Source organism: Sciurus vulgaris, assembly GCF_902686455.1.
Source record: "Sciurus vulgaris genome assembly, chromosome: 11".
Lineage (NCBI taxonomy): Eukaryota > Metazoa > Chordata > Mammalia > Rodentia > Sciuridae > Sciurus > Sciurus vulgaris.
The window spans coordinates 80,017,771-80,034,108 of record NC_136472.1 but is presented as its reverse complement, the minus strand read 5'-3'; the positions used below and the strand labels follow the sequence as shown (position 1 = coordinate 80,034,108).

Sequence of the window (16,338 nt, the reverse complement as noted above, 5' to 3'; positions counted from 1 at the left end):
GTCTAAAATGTAACATCCACACCCACACAGACTAACCACAGTCAAGGTAGCCTAGGTTTCTTGTAGCCTTTCCCATCCTGTCCAAGTGGTTACCAAGCCTTATTCCATACTACTTTCTAAGTCAGCATGTTTCAAACATTTTTATTCATGATTTTCAGAAGATATTCACTTGACATCATGTCCCAATATATTCATATCCACATTTATATAAATCTGCATTTGTATAAATATCCTTGTGTTTAAGAATTAAAATATTATTAGATTATCATCTATATTAATATTTAATTCTGTATTCAATAGATTTTTAAAAAACAAAGCCTAGGTTCTTGCTAAGGAGCTATGTAATATACTGATTTTTTTTTCTTGACTATTTTCCATTAAGTTGATTTTATGGCTCGTTAACTAGTGGGGTGTGGAATTCGAAAGACACTTCTCTAAGCAATTCTTGAGTGTCTCTGTCTCCCCCACTCCTCAGGCAGGGCCATTTCCTTAATTAGAGCCCTCACTACCTCTCACCTAACCTACTCCGATAATCTCCTAATGACCTCCTTGTCTCTGGACTCACGATCATCTAAACCATTGCTTGCTGAGGTGATAGTTCTAAAAAGCAACCCTGAGGTTGTCGTTTCTTTGTTTCAAATTCTCCAGTGGCTCCTGTTATTCCTAGGGTAAAGTTTAAAGTCTTTTGTTATAGATGTGCTCCTGCCAGCATCCTACCTTCCACTCCTCTAAGAGTACTTATGTTTAATAATTTTAGTTGCAATGCTGGCTGATATCCACATACCTGCTTTGAATTTATTCCGGGTATGCCTATGCCTAGAATTCATTCTCACATTTTCTCTGCTGCTAATTTCTACTAAACTTGTCCTTCTGAAAGCTTAAGTGTCACCCTCTTTTTAAAGCTTCCTGGATCAAATAAATACCTCTGTTCTGAAATCTTCTATGATACTCTAATACCCTACGTTCATCTTGTAGGCAGTTAATTACACAGTTATAATAGTTGTTATTCATCTGCCTCTTTTATTGGGAGCAAGAACTTGCCTGTGCATTCCGAACACTTTCTGGAATCTGGCAAGAATAATGCATAATTTGTGATTTCTGAATGAATTGTATGAAGGTTTATAGTTAAAAAGGGGACTTTACACTCATTCTCTCATTTGAGTTTCACCCAAACTTGTCAAATGGCTATATAACCATATTATATCATTTGTTGAGTACCTATTGTGCAAAAAGAACCCCCTTTTTAATACTTTTCTATACTTCTATAGATACTTTACTTGTAGCAGGAATTATGTATATGGCAATAACAACCATGTTAATCTTACAGAACCAAAAGGCAAAGTTATTTTACCTGGGGCAGCACATTTAGTGGCAGGCAGAGATGATACTGGTGACATATTTCAGTCATTTGTGTTGCCTGGAGAGTGTGACCAAAACTTCCCTCTGTGAGATCAGCAGCAAATAGAAGCCCTTTCTTTAATGAGTTTAAAGTTGAGTTAGACACTGAAGACACAGGTATACAATATGTTTTGTTCACTGTCAATAAGGGAGTGAAGAACATATAAGAAAATAATGATAAAGATGTCACAAAGAACTAGAGCATTTAGTTGATAAATGAGTGGTAAAGGAAGTTCATTTCATTTTCAATAGATGATGTTCCTAGAAATATATTCCAAGTTAAAAGAAATCATATTCACTTTTTCATGGGATGAATATCAAGTGAAACGAGGAAAGGAAGGAAAAGGGAAAGAGAGGGAAAAAGAATAAATAGGTGGCTAGATTCCTGGCAAAGGGAATCCATTTATTCTGAATTCCTTTTTATTACCTATAATAAATGTTATGGGTTGAATTGTGTCCCCCCAAAAGACATGTTGAAGACTAAACCTCAGTACCTCAGAATGTGACCTTCATTGGAAATAGGGTCAGGTTAAGGGAGAAAGCAGCCCTGTGTCTGGAGTGATGCATCTGCAAACCAGGGAACACCAAGGATTGCTAACGAACACCAGACGCTAGGACAAAGGCAGGTAGGGGTCTTCTTCAGGGCATCAGAGAGAGCACAGCACTGCCAACGCCTTAATTTCAGACTTCAAGCCTCCAGAACTATAAAGCAATAAATTTCTCTTGTGTTGAGCAACCTGGTTTTAGGTGTGTTGATACGGCAGCCTGTTGATCCAGTAGGAAACTAAAAACACAGCCATTAATGAAGAAAATAGCAGTAAAAATGAATCCTATTTAGCATGCCACACAAAGTTCCTTGTGCTTAAAAAGACTTATGTAACCATACCATGTCTATTCTATTCTCATCTATTCTTATGCAACGCTATGTGTGAAAGACGTCTAAAAGTTGTCAGCATCAAAATGGAGTCTTTTGAGTCAGCCCCATCAAAAAATAGTAATAAAGCCCAGAGGTCATGAGGAAGGACTCTTAGCCATAATTGCTGATAGTATCCATCATAAAAAGACTATCAGAACCACAAGCTCACACAGAAGCCGCTGCAACCTTATACAAAAAGTGCTTTTACAAGGACATCTGCCCAGCAACTGTGTGTTCAACCTCAGATGGATGCTACTCTTGTTACGATGAGCTGCATCTGGCAGTTTGATGCCGGTTACTTTTCAAGCACTCTGAGGCTATTGTTGAACCGTAATGCATCTAGCTCCACTCAGCTGTAAATACTCAGCATCTGGTCAATAAAAACCTCTCAGGATAGTGCACAGGGAAAATGCTTCTCATCCAGAGGTGGGTCTAATAGTAATTTGGTGTCCATCTGTGGAGGGGAAGCTGACAGGTATCTGTGGCTTGAGATGGTGAAGACTTTCCCTGGCCTCCCTTGATGTGTACTTGATCTGCTTGGCCTGCTTCTGCCCTGGCTTCCACTCAAGTTCAGCTAGGACAGATAGACATCCAACTCATTGTTATAAAGAGCACTGTGTGATAGGTACTAGAATGAGGGCAGAAGTGAGGTCCAATGGGAACAAAGAGGAAGATTCTAGTGAGCTGCTTCATTCCTCCTTCATTTCACACATTTTTATCAAGTCACTTCCTGCGGGCAGGCAATGTGTTGAATGCTGTGGATATGATAGTGGGAAAGATGAGAAAGGAAATATTCAGGGTGTGTGAAGAAAGTGTAAAAGATTGGGTATGTGTGCCACAAAGAAGAGGGGGAAGGGCATAATAGGCATTTGCAGAAATTTGATATAGTTGAGGTTTAGCAAATGTGAGGCAGGAACTAGCTATAGGCACTGCTAATTCAACAGGATATTTCTGCCCTCTGAGCATGAATTTAGTTTCACATACCATCATCTGCCCAGGTGACCACCCATTTTTAATCTGGCCGTTATTTAGTGCCACAGAGCTGATCCAGTGCTGGAGGACTTGCACTATGCAAATTCACAAGAGATTCCAATTTATAAACCACAAATAATCTTGCTAATATATAGTGAGAAATATAACATAAATCAGTTCATACCTGATCAGGAGAATCCCTATGATCTGCCTACACAGAAGACAGTGCAAATCAGAATAGGATGTGGTGAGCAGGGATTTGGAGCAGGAAATGTGGTAAAGCTTGTGTGAACAACTCCACAAGTTGGAGACCCTCATGATTAGGTTTATTTTATATTCAATTAATTGCTCAAGAACCTCCTTTCCTTAATTTTTATAAAGCCTCCGTATCTCTCTTCTATATTCTTCCCCTCTCCCCAGAGTGTGCCAGAACCCTGGAAACTAATAAAGTCCAAAATACTTAAATAGTCCAAAAAAGGGGACTCAGGCTGGCTTTGACATTCGAGTGAGTCTAGAATTGGGTTGTGATAAGTAAACTACCGACATTGTCATGCAGCACAGATCGTATATTGTTTGAGCCTGCATAGCCAATTATACGGGTGGAAACTAAACTCCAGCCCATGCTTACTCTAGTTAACACCAGCTGTGTATCCAAGGAAGGGAGTGCCTTTGTATGTTTAGTTTTATTTGCTCAAAGACACTGTATAGCTAGCAATGGCCCTCAGCAGGGGGTCACCACTGAAAACTAGTCCTTCCTGGAAAAATAGACCTTCTAGTGCAGCAATCTCCAGTTTACTGCAGAGGCCCCATGTGCCTTGTAGGAAGATGGTCTCCTCCTTTGGGACTAGGCCTCTGTAGCACTGGATCAAGCCTGGTTCTGGTGCTTGACACCTGTGGGACCCAGCACCATAATCCCTTTTTCTTCTTTTTTTGTGATCTCCTTGAGTTATCAGCTTTTCCTTTTAAACTCTTTCCCTGGCCTGTGGGGCTCCTTGATCCTAAGGGATTAGTTTATTTTCTGTTTTTGCCAACTTGAGTCTGGGTGGCAACTTTTCTTAGTAACTTTTGGTGGTGGCTGACTTCACCCTGGCTTCCTTGGTAATGTGGTCTGAATGCTGAGGGGCATCTTTGGAGTGACTGGAGTTGACAGAGTGGAATGTTAATTCCTGTTTTCCCTTTTTTGGCTGTATGCCTTTGGGCAGATTATTAAATCAGAGCTTCAATTTCCTTTTCTGTCAAATGGCAATAATGATATCACACAGGGCTGTGGCTATATTAGGTGACATAGATAAAGCCCCCAGCACTATATAAAGGCCCTTTAAATGGTAACTATTATTGGTGCCCAAAGAGGTTTCATCAGAGAGCTGAAGAGCCTTGAACTTCCCTGTCCCTCCCCTCTGCATCCAGAGAGGAAGAGCTCTAGATTGTCACAGTGTTTTCTTCTCAGGATTTAAAGGGTCACTGCAAGCTCCGACACTGAAAACACCCCATTCCTCCACAATGACTTGGAATCCGTGACTAACTCGCTCCTTCAAATGAGCTGGTTCGAAAAGAAGTAATGGCGGAGTGAGCCTTTACCCCAGGAGACAAAACGAACCCCACACAAAAGGCCGCAGCAGACGGGCAGAAACGGTGCATCTTCCTAGCATACTCAGAGGGTCTGGGCCTTCTGCAGGGGAGCAGGCCTCCCTCTGAGGGCTGATGGTGGGTGGTCAGCTCTGTGCTCAGCATGTCCCAGGACCCCAGAGTTCTGGGTGCTCTGTACTGCTCAGAATCCCATTTCTTAATCAATTCTGCCCCTAACAACAGGATTTCAATGCATGGCAGGGGATAAAGTGGCCCAGAGAAACTCAGGACACATTTGAACAGTAGCCCAGAACTCGGACAGAATCTGAATCACATTGGCACAGGCTCGGGTCATGGGTTGCTGCCAGAACATTGTAAGAAAAGCCATTCTTGTCCACACAATGGCGTGAGGAAACAGGAAGCACTGCAGCATGACTTCAATTATTATCCTGTGAGTCTGAGCAGAGCCACGATTCATCTTTGCTCCTGTGGGTTGCCACACACCAACTGTTGAGACCAGTGGACAACGGTGGAAAGCGAAGCAGCAGCAGCCTGGACCTGGGATGGTTGCTCAGCAGGGACAGGGACCGAGATGCATGGGGCTTGGATTCTGCTTCTGTCCTTCCCTACTGCTGCCACTTGGTAGAGTTCCTGAACCTTTCTAAGCATCAGTTTTCTCATATGGAAAGTGGAAATAACAGTATTTACTGCTTTTCGGAGTTGGTGCGAGGAGTAGAAATCATGTCTGTAACTGCTGCTGAGGGCCAGGCATAGAGCAGGCTCTCAGACACTGGGGGTTGTTCTTATTTCTAAGATCTGGATGTAACCTATTCTGCTACTCACTAGCACTAGGTGGGTCAGTCACTTGGCATTTCTGAGCGTCAATCTTCTAATCTACACATGGGGATACCTGAATACTCCGTGCGGTGGTTGTGGTGTGCCCTGAAATATACAGCCTCCACGTGCAAGGCATAGCAAATGCCAGCAGGACCTGAAGATCACATCCTTGGGGACAATTCCCCTTTTAGCTGTCATTGATTTCATTTCAATTGGCATCCGAGGAAGAACCACGTGCTGTTGTCTAATTAACCATATCTGACTCTATGCTAATATTTTAAGTTGTTTTGATGCTTCTTCTGAGTGATGTTTCAAACACAGGAGAAACACAGAATCCTTAGGGCTGGATCTTGCCTTGGAGAGCAGAAAGGTTCTCAGTCCTGACTGTGTCTCCCAGGGTGAGGAGAGGGCTTGAGGGGCAGCCCCAGCCCCAGGACAGCCCCATGCAGCTGGGCCACAGGCAGAGCCCTGTTTGAGCATCATAGCTCTTGCCAGATGCTTACTACAGAGGGGTGGGGGAGGGTCAGCACATTCTCTTACCCTCCCCTTTCTCAGCCTCTTTTATTGCCTTGGTGTTTTGATTTTCTTAATTCACATAATTGACAAAATATTCAACTAAAGCATGTGAAAGAGCTGATCTTGATATTGACCCAATCTATTGGCTCATGTTTAAAGAGAGAAAGGAAAAATATCTTCTTGTAAGCATCTGAAAAGAGTTTAAATATTTATACTTTGTGACAGTAAGTGGGGGAAATGAGTGCTTCTGTTCCATAAAAGTGGTTGGTGTTAAGATTAAAAGCTAATTTTAAGAGGAAATCTGGAAATGTGAATTATGGCCTTAATGCTGCCAAAATGAGCAGGTTGCTTAAACCTCCCTGAATCTCAGATCATTTTTTTCCCTCTATAAAATGAATGTGAATTTAGAAGCAGAATTAGCAATACTTGTCTAGTTTATATTTGCTGTGATGAGGAATGAGGAAGTCAAATACTGGCAATGTTTTATAAAATGCAAAGTGCCAAACAATGTGAAGAAACAATTCACCTTGGGACCTCAGAAAGTTATTTGAATTTTAGTCCCTTAGTTCCCCCACCTACAATGAGGCACATAATGCTTAATGCAGACCCCATTGTCACAGGGGCCAAAGTAGAGTTAGCGAAAGCCCTTGGGAAAGCAGGAAACCTGAATTAAGTTTAAGTAGTATTACAGTATCTACTATTCAGAAGATAGAGCAGAGGTAGTGTGAGGTGACACCCAATAAACATTCCTGGCAGAGCTGGGGCTCCAGCCAAGCCTTCCGAGCTCAGTGTCTCTGCTTCCAAAGGACACCCCCATGCCCTGTTTAACAGTGCTGACTTCTCTTTTCTCTCAGTTGCCAATCTTTCTGAGGTGGAGACAGGCCCAGACTCATTCTTTGGGTGAGGCCAGGAAGAATAGGGCCATTTATATTTTTGCTCAGATGACTGGAAAATCCTTTTATCCTGCTTCACTGCAAAGCATCTCAGAGCAAAACTTGGGGAATCCAAGGCCCTAGAGAGCCATCTAGTGGTCACAAATGAAAATGACTTCATCTCGTTTCTGGCTTCACTGCATAGAAGTAATCACCATCAATTTTTTTCTTCTGCTTCTACATTTGCATCTTCCCTGACAACTATGAAGCAGGGGTTGATGTACCTTTACACATTCTCTGTTTATAATCCTGGAAAGTAGAGTGATGCTGGAGGAAACCTGGGAAGCTCTGCAGACCCGAGCTGCTGCAAAGCCCTGGTTTCCACCCTCAACTCCTGGTGGAGACATGTTCTTATGACTGAATTGAGGCCATGGTAGTGCCCTTGTAGGGCTGACTAATGTATCTTTCCACATGGAATTCTCCAAGCTCTTTCTCCTTTTGATTCTTGATACAGATGAGCACAGTGGTCTTGGAATTCATGTGTTGAAGGTGAAGCCATAAAATGGAAGAAATCTGGTTCTCCACATTTCCACTTGAAGGAGAGCTGCCAGTTAGTGAAGAATACCTCTTTTGGATTTATGTAGCAAGAAACAAATCTCCATTGTTTTTGACATGCATCTTTTGTGTATATTTGTTAGATTAGTTAAAGTTGTCTTAATTAACACAGGTGAGTGCTACTCAAGTAAAAAATGGGAATCAAGGACAGATTTACCATGAAGCAATAAAGCTTCATCTTCAGGGACCTTCACTTCCACAGCCCCTTTAAGGGCCTGAGGAATGCATGTGTGTGTGTGTGTGTGTGTGTGTGAGCAGCATGTGTGTGCATTTCCCTAGCAATGTGTTCATATGGTTATGGTTTTGCAAAATATATGAAAGTGACATTTTAAAACTGTGTACAATTGATTATTACTGCTTTCTCCTTTCTGTACAACTTCTTCTTCATCAGACTTTGTGTTGGATGGTGTTGGAGAGGCCCTGGGAGTTTTGGGGATCCAGTTAAAGGGAAGTTGAGTAGGGATACATTTAGTTTAAGTTTAGTTGTATTTGTGTGGGTTTTTTTTTTTTGTCTCTTCCATGTGCAGTTAAGTTTTGCTAGCTGTCTTGGTGTAGGAATGAGTACGAGCATTCCTGCCCGTACTCTGTGATTGTGAAAAGATAATGCAGGGCCAGAGATCATATTGCAGTAAGATTTGTCCATAGCGTCTGGTCCAGGGACAATGTCTGCAGAAGAGAAATAATGTTCGAAATGCCTGGAGTCAGAAGTTAGACTGTAGAAATTTCTTCTAGTCCTTTAGATGTGTAAAATTATAAGCATCAAATTCAGTTCTCACTGGTGCTTTGTCAAAATTGAATTTCTCTCCTGCCAGAAATATACTTGGTAATTTTTTAAAAAAGCATATTCATTTCTAAATACACTTTACAACTTCCCTCTTTTTTTTTAAAACTACATACAGAGTGGCTTTTTTTTAGAATCTAACCTTTATTTATTTATTTATTTATTTATTTATTTATTTATTTATTTAATGTGGGGCTAAGGATTGAACCCAGTGTCTCACCTGTGCTAAGCAAGCATTTTACCGCTGAACCACAACCCCAGCCCTACAGCTTCCCTCTTGTTTTGATAGAAATAGTTTAGATGATAAAGCTTGAATACATAATTTAAACTGCATTTCCAAAACATGCGTTGAGACATTTCAATAAATTAAAGGGGAAATCACAGACTTTTGATTTGGAACTTATTTTGATAACTTCAAATTTAGGTATTGAAGAACTAGGAGCAGATAAACGTTATGGAACGTCAAAGAAAAATAATGAATAAGGAGAGAAAAATAAGAAAAAATACTCTGACTTCAAGAAGTGAGTCATAGTGGAAAATTCTTCAGATGGTACCCAGGGCAGTAACTCATAAGAGAAAGAGATAAGTTTTAATAAGTAGGCTCTTGGATTATTTGGTACTCCACTTACTGAAGAAGAGTGGATCATATGAACCCATAAGAAATGACTTGGACTTCTTGCTGACTGGACATAAAATTCTGATATGGAAAAGGTAATATAGAATTTGCAGTACATCACTATGGAAAGAACACTGACATCAGATCAATTAATGAGTACAATCAATTTGAGAATGGTTTAAGACTAGACATTACACATGGGATACCCTGAAATCTTACAGTCCAAAATGAAAGAAAATTGATAGAAGTTTTCTCAAACTTAACAGCAGTTCTAAAAACTTATAAGGCATGATCAATAATAAGTTGCAAAGGTAAAAAAACTTTCTTAGATCATGAAGGAAAGAAATCAATCACCCATGCTGGAGGAAAGACTGAATTAATTTTCTGTTCTTTCTGTAGAAAGCAACAACAAAAAATCATTGTTATATGGAGGGGTGGTTTTGGCAACATAGGTGAAATAAAACATATTAAGAAAATGTAATAAAAATATTGGTTTGCTTTTCAGAATTCTGTGATGTTTGTGGCATCCAATAGATTTTGTAATTTGTTGTGATTTCTCTTTTCACTTTAAATAAATATTTGCTTTTCTAATTAATTTTGTACTCTTTCTTGAGAGGGCCCCTAACATTGAAGATACATGCCCACAAAATCCAAGTTCACTTTTGGGCTTGAAACATATCCAGGGCCTTCAAAGAGGCTGAAATGTCCTAAGAGACTGACTTCAGTGGCTGATAATGGCATGGCCGGTGGGTGGCCCTGGAGAAGAGCGGAGGGTAGGGGACCATAGAGGGGCTTGTTTCCTTGCATTCCCCATGCTGGTCTCTAGCTCTGGCAATGGTTGGGTGCTCATTAACTGTATGTAGTTTTCTACTGCTGCCCAAACAAATCACCCTATTTATTGGCCTAAAATAATACTCATTAGTTCATAGTTCTGTAAGTCAGAAGCACTGGTGAGTTCAACTGGGTTTGCCTGTTGGGTCTCAGAAACCTGAAATCCAAGTATAAATTGAGCTGGATTCTTACCTGGAGGCCGATGGGTGGGGGGATCCACTTCTAAGTGCATTCAGGCTGGTGAAAGCCGGTTCCTGTGGTTGTAGGAATGAGACATGCATTTCCTGCTGACTTTTGGCAGAGAGCTGCAGCTTTCTACTCCTGGAAACTGCTGTATTCCTTCTCAAGTGACCCCCTCCACCTTCTAAAGACCAGCAATGTCACACAAGCCTGTTTTCAAATTTGAATCATTCTGGTTTCCCCTCCCATTTTCCTCTTCCCAGCTGGAGATAGTTCTTCAGTATTTTTATTTCTTTTCTTTTCTTTTTTTATTGTAAACAAATAGGATACATGTTGTTTCTCTGTTTGTACATGGAGTAAAGGCATACCATTTGTGTAATCATAAATTTACATAGGGTAATGTTGTTTGATTCATTCTGTTATTTTTTCCCTTCCCCCCACCCCTCCCACCCCTCTTTTCCCTCTATACAGTGCTTCCTTCCTCCATACTTGCCCCCCTCCCTAACCCTAACTCAAACCCTAACAGTAACCCTCCCCTCCCCCATTATGAGTCATCATCCACTTATTAGTGATATCATTCGTCCTTTGGCTTTTTGAGATTGGCTTATCTCACTTAGCATGATATTCTCCAATTTCATCCATTTGCCTGCAAATGTCATAATTTTATCATTCTTTATGGCTGAGTAATATTCCATTGTATATATATATACCATGGTTTCTTTATCCATTCATCAATTGAAGGACATCTAGGTTGGTTCCACAGTCTGGCTATTGTGAATTGAGCAGCTGTGAACATTGATGTGGCTGTATCTCTGTAGTATGCTGATTTTAAGTCCTTTGGGTATAGGCCAAGGAGTGGGATAGCTGGGTCAAATGGTGGTTCCATTCCAAGTTTTCTAAGGAATCTCCACACTGCTTTCCAGAGCAGCTGCACTAATTTGCAGCCCCACCAGCAATGTATGAGTGTACCTTTCTCCCCACATCCTCGCCAACACCTGTTGTTGCTTGTATTTTTGATAATCGCCATTCTAATTGGGGTGAGATGGAATCTTAGTGTAGTTTTGATTTGCATTTCTCTTATTACTAGAGATGTTGAACATTTTTCCATATGTTTGTTGATTGCTTGCAGATCTTCTTCTATGAAGTGTCTGTTCATTTCCTTAGCCCATTTGTCAATTGGATTATTTGCATTCTTGGTGTAGAGTTTTTTGAGTTCTTTATAGATTCTGGAGATTAGTGCTCTATCTGAAGTATGATTGGCAAAGATATTCTCCCACTCTGTAGGCTCTTTCTTCGCATTGCTGATACTTTCCTTTGCTGAGAGAAAGCTTTTTAGTTTGAATCTATCCCAGTTATTGATTCTTGCTTTTATTTCTTGTTCTATGGGAGTCCTGTTGAGGAAGTCTGGTCCTAAGCCGACATGTTGAAGATTTGGACCTACTTTTTCTTCTATAATCTGCAGGGTCTCTGGTCTGATTCCGAGGTCCTTAATTCATTTTGAGTTTAGTTTCATGCATGGTGAGAGATATGGGTTTAGTTTCATTCTGTTGCAAATGGATTTCCAATTCTCCCAGCACCATTTGTTGAAGAGGCTATCTTTTCTCCATTGCATATTTTTGGCCCCTTTGTCTAGTATGAGAAAATTGTATTTATTTGGGTTTGTGTCCGTGTCCTCTATTCTGTACCATTGATCTACCTTTCTATTTTGGTACCAATATTTCGAGGCTATTGTGAATGGGGTAGTTTTCCTAATTATTCTTTCCAAAGATTCATCACTTATGTATAAAAATGCATTAGATTTATGTGCATTGATCTTATATCCCACTACTTTACTGAATTCACTTATGAGTTCTAAAGGTTTTCTGGTGGAACTTCCAGGTTCCTCTAAGTATATAATCATATCATCAGCAAATAGGGATACTTTGAGTTCTTCTTTTCCTATTCATATCCCTTTAATTTCTTTGGTCTGTCTAATTGCTCTGGCTAGAGTTTCAAGGACGATATTGAATAGAAGTGGTGAAAGAGGGCATCCCTGCCTTGTTCCAGGTTTTAGGGGAAATGCTTTCAGTTTTTCACCATCTAGAATGATATTAGCCATGGGCTTAGCATAGATGGCCTTCAGAATGTTAAGGAATGTTCCCACTATCCCTATTTTTTCTAGTGTTTTGAGCATGAAGGGATGCTGTATTTTATCAAATGCTTTTTCTGCATCTATTGAAATAATCATGTGATTCTTGACTTTAAGTCTATTGATATGGTGAATTACATTTATTGATTTCCTGATGTTGAACCATCCTTGCATCCCTGGGATAAAACCCACTTGATCATGGTGCACTATCTTTTTAATATGTTTTTGTATGCGATTTGCTAAAATTTTTTTGAGAATTTTTGTGTCGATGTTCATTAAGTATATTGGTCTGAAATTTTCTTTCCTCGATGTGTCTCTGTCTGGTTTAGTTGTCAGGGTGATATTGGCTTCATAGAATGAGTTTGGGAGGGTTCCCTCCTCTTCTATTTCATGGAATACTTTGAGAAGTATTGGAATGCGCTCTTCTTTAAAGGTTTTGTAGAACTCAGCTGAGAACCCATCTGGTCCCGGACTTTTCTTTGTTGGTAGGCTTTTGATGACTTTTTCTATTTCAGTACTTGAAACTGGTCTATTTAAATTGTGTATGTCCTCCTTGTTCAGTTTAGGCAATTCATATGTCTCTTGAAACCTGTTGATGTCTTTGAGATTTTCTATTTTTTTGGAGTATAGATTTTCAAAATAGCTTCTAATTATGTTTTGTATTTCAATCGTGTCTGTTGTGATATTTCCTTGTTCATTCTGAATTTTAGCGATTTGGGTTTTCTCTCGTCTTCTCTTTGTTAGTGTGGCTAAGAGTTTATCAATTTTGTTTATTTTTTCAAAGAACCAACTATTTATTTTGTCAATTTTTTGTATTGTTTCTTTTGATTCAATTTTGTTGATTTCAGCTCTGAGTTTAACTATTTCCTGTCTTCTACTACTTTTGGTGTTGGTCTGCTCTTCTTTTTCGAGGGCTTTGAGCTGTAGTGTTAGGTCGTTTATTTGTTGAGTTTTACTTCTTTTATTAAATGCGCTCCATGAAATAAATTGTCCTCTAAGTATTGCTTTCCTAGTGTCCCAGAGATTTTGATATGATGTTTCTTTGTTCTCATTTACCTCTAAGAATTTTTTAATTTCCTTCCTAATATCTTCTGTTATCCATTCATCATATAATAGCATATTGTTTAATCTCCAGGTGTTGGAGTAGTTTCTGTTTTTTACTCTTTCGTTTATTTCTAATTTCAATCCATTATGATCTGATAGAATACAAGGTAGAATCTCTATCTTCTTGTATTTGCTAACATTAGCTTTGTGGCATAAAATATGGTATATTTTAGAGAAGAATCCACGTGCTGCTGAGAAGAAAGTGTATTCACTCTTGGTTGGATGGTATATTTTATAAATGTCTGTTAAGTCTAAATTATTGATTGTGTTATTGAGATCTATGGTTTCTTTGTTCAATTTTTGTCTGGAAGATCTGTCCAGTGGTGAGAGAGGCGTATTAAAATCACCTAGTATTATTGTGTTATGGTCTATTTGATTTCTGAAATTGAGAAGTATTTGTTTGACATACATGGATGAGCCACTGTTTGGGGCATAGATGTTTATGATTGTTATGTCTTGCTGATTTATTCTTCCCTTAAGCAATATGAAATGATCTTCTTTATCCCTTCTGACTAACTTTGGCTTGAAGTCCACATTATCTGAAATGAGGATGGATACTCCAGCTTTTTTTGCTGAGTCCATGTGCATGGTATGTTTTTCCCCATCCTTTCACCTTTAGTCTATGGGTATCTTTCTCTATGAGGTGAGTCTCTTGCAGGCAGCATATTGTTGGATCTTTCTTTTTAATCCCATCTGCCAGTCTATGTCTTTTGATTGATGAATTCAGGACATTAACATTCAGGGTTATTATTGAGATATGATTTGGTTTCCCAGTCATTTGATTCATTTTTTAAATTTTATTTATTTATTTATTTATTTGACACGACTTGGTTTCTCCTTTATTTGGCAATTCCTTTAGGATAATTCCTCCCTTTGCTGATTTGCTTCTTTGTTTTTCATCTCTTCCTCATGGAATATTTTGCTGAAAATGTTCTGTAATGCTGGCTTTCTTTTTGTAAATTCTTTTAGCTTTTGTTTATCATGGAAGGATTTTATTTCATTGTCAAATTTGAAGGTAAGTTTTGCTGGGTATAAGATTCTTGGTTGGTATCCATTTTCTTTCAGGGCTTGAAATGTTGTTCCAGGTCCTTCTAGCTTTTAGGGTCTGGATTGAAAAATCTGCTGATATCCGTATTGGTTTCCTGAATGTAATTTGGTTTTTTTCTCTCACAGCCTTTAAAATTCTGTCTTTATTTTGTATATTCGGTATTTTCATTATAATGTGCCTTGGTGTGGGTCTGTTGTAATTTTGTATATTTGGAGTCCTATAAGCCTCTTGAACTTGATTTTCCATTTCATTCTTCAGATTTGGGAAATTTTCTGATATTATTTCATTGAATAGATTGTTCATTCCTTTGGTTTGTTTCTCTAAGCCTTCCTCAATCCCAATAATTCTTAAATTTGGCCTTTTCGTGATATCCCATAGTTCTTGGTGATTCTGTTCATGATTTCTTACCATCTTCTCTGTGTGGTCAACTTTGTTTTCAAGGTTAAATATTTTGTCTTCAATGTCTGAGGTTCTGTCTTCCAGGTGTTCTATCCTACTGGATATGCTTTCTATGGAGTTCTTAATTTGGTTTATGTTTCCTTCCTTTCAAGGATTTCTGTTTTTTTTTTCAATATCTCTAACTCTTTATTGAAATGATGTTTTGCTTCTTGTATTTGCTCTTTTAACTGTTGATTGGTGCGATCATTCAATGCCTGCATTTGCTCTTTCATCTCACCATTCATTGCCTGCATTTGCTCTTTCATCTCATTGTTTGCTTCCCTAATCATTTTAATTATGTACATTCTGAACTCGTTTTCTAACATTTCTTCTGCCATATTGTCATTGGATTTTATTGATGTAACATCTAGATTTATTTGCAGCGTTTTCTTTCCTTGTTTTCTCATATTGTTCAGGTATCAGTGGACCACTGAGATATTGCAGATTTCCTCTATTGACTTATAATGTCCCTGAAGATTTCTAGTATATCCCCTCTTAGCCTTCAGTAGCCTGAAGTCTTGGAGGAAGTTGATAATGTGGTGCTCCACAAGGAAGCTGCCTCTCTAGGGGTGGTGCCCTTTGGTGGGATATATTCCCTGGTAGTGGGCAGAGGTGCCTCCACTTGTTGACCAATGGTCATCCAAAGGGGAACTGGTCTGCGGGTTGAGGCATGGCCTGTTTGGGCCTGTGTCTCTGGTTTTACCATCCTTGTGGGAAAACCTCACCCAGCAAGGAAGACTCACCCAGTGGGGAGGTCTCGCAGGTCAGTTCCCCTCCTAGAGGTTCCCCTCAATCTACAACTACTGCCTGGGCTGGGCTGCCTTCCTCTGCAAAGTTCCCAGGGGCCTGGACCGACCTCCTGGGCCTGGGAGCCTCACCCTTTGCAGACGAGTGTCCTTAGGCTGCCTCTCCTCAGAGAATCTCCCCGCAGTCCTGGAACCTTTGCTCTGCCCCTATGTGTGTGTCTCTGTGCGGCTCTTCCACCAAAAAGCCGCCTAGGTCCTGGGATCCTGCTCTGCACCTAATCGCCTGGCTATGCGGCCCCTCCTCTGAGCAGCCACCTAGAGACCTGTACAGTCGCTCCGAGTCCCAGCGACCCACCGCATGCCTCTTCCTCCGGACAGCCGCCCGGTGTTCCAGTGTGGTTGCTAGGAGTCCAAGCAACTCACTGCGCGCCTCCTCCTCCTGCCAACTGCCCGTAGCCTTGGGCAGTCACTCTGAGTCCAAGTGACCCACCGCGCTCCTCCTCCTCCTCCGGGCAGCCCCCCGGCATTCAGGAGTGGTTGCTCTGAGTCCAAACAGCTCGCAGTTCTTTAGTATTAAATGCTCTTGTGATTATAGTGGACACACTGGGTAATCTCCCTTTCTAAAGGTCCTTGGTGTGACATAACCCAATCATAGTAGCAATAGCTTATCACATTATAAAGTTTTGGGGATTAGGGTGTGGACTCCTGAGACTAGTTCTAGAATCCTGCCTACCTCAAGCTGCGTTTGCTCTCTGGTGGTTCTACATGGCTCCT

General features: G+C 40.2%; 1 long non-coding RNA gene across 1 annotated transcript; it reads left to right on the top strand.

Moving 5' to 3' along the window:
* Positions 1 to 5,118: 5,118 nt before the first annotated feature.
* Positions 5,119 to 8,545, top strand: LOC306640573. Its single transcript, XR_013757823.1, has 3 exons — positions 5,119 to 5,494; positions 7,060 to 7,284; positions 7,592 to 8,545. It is a non-coding gene; the product is annotated as an uncharacterized lncRNA (long non-coding RNA).
* The last annotated feature ends 7,793 nt before the right edge of the window (positions 8,546 to 16,338 follow it).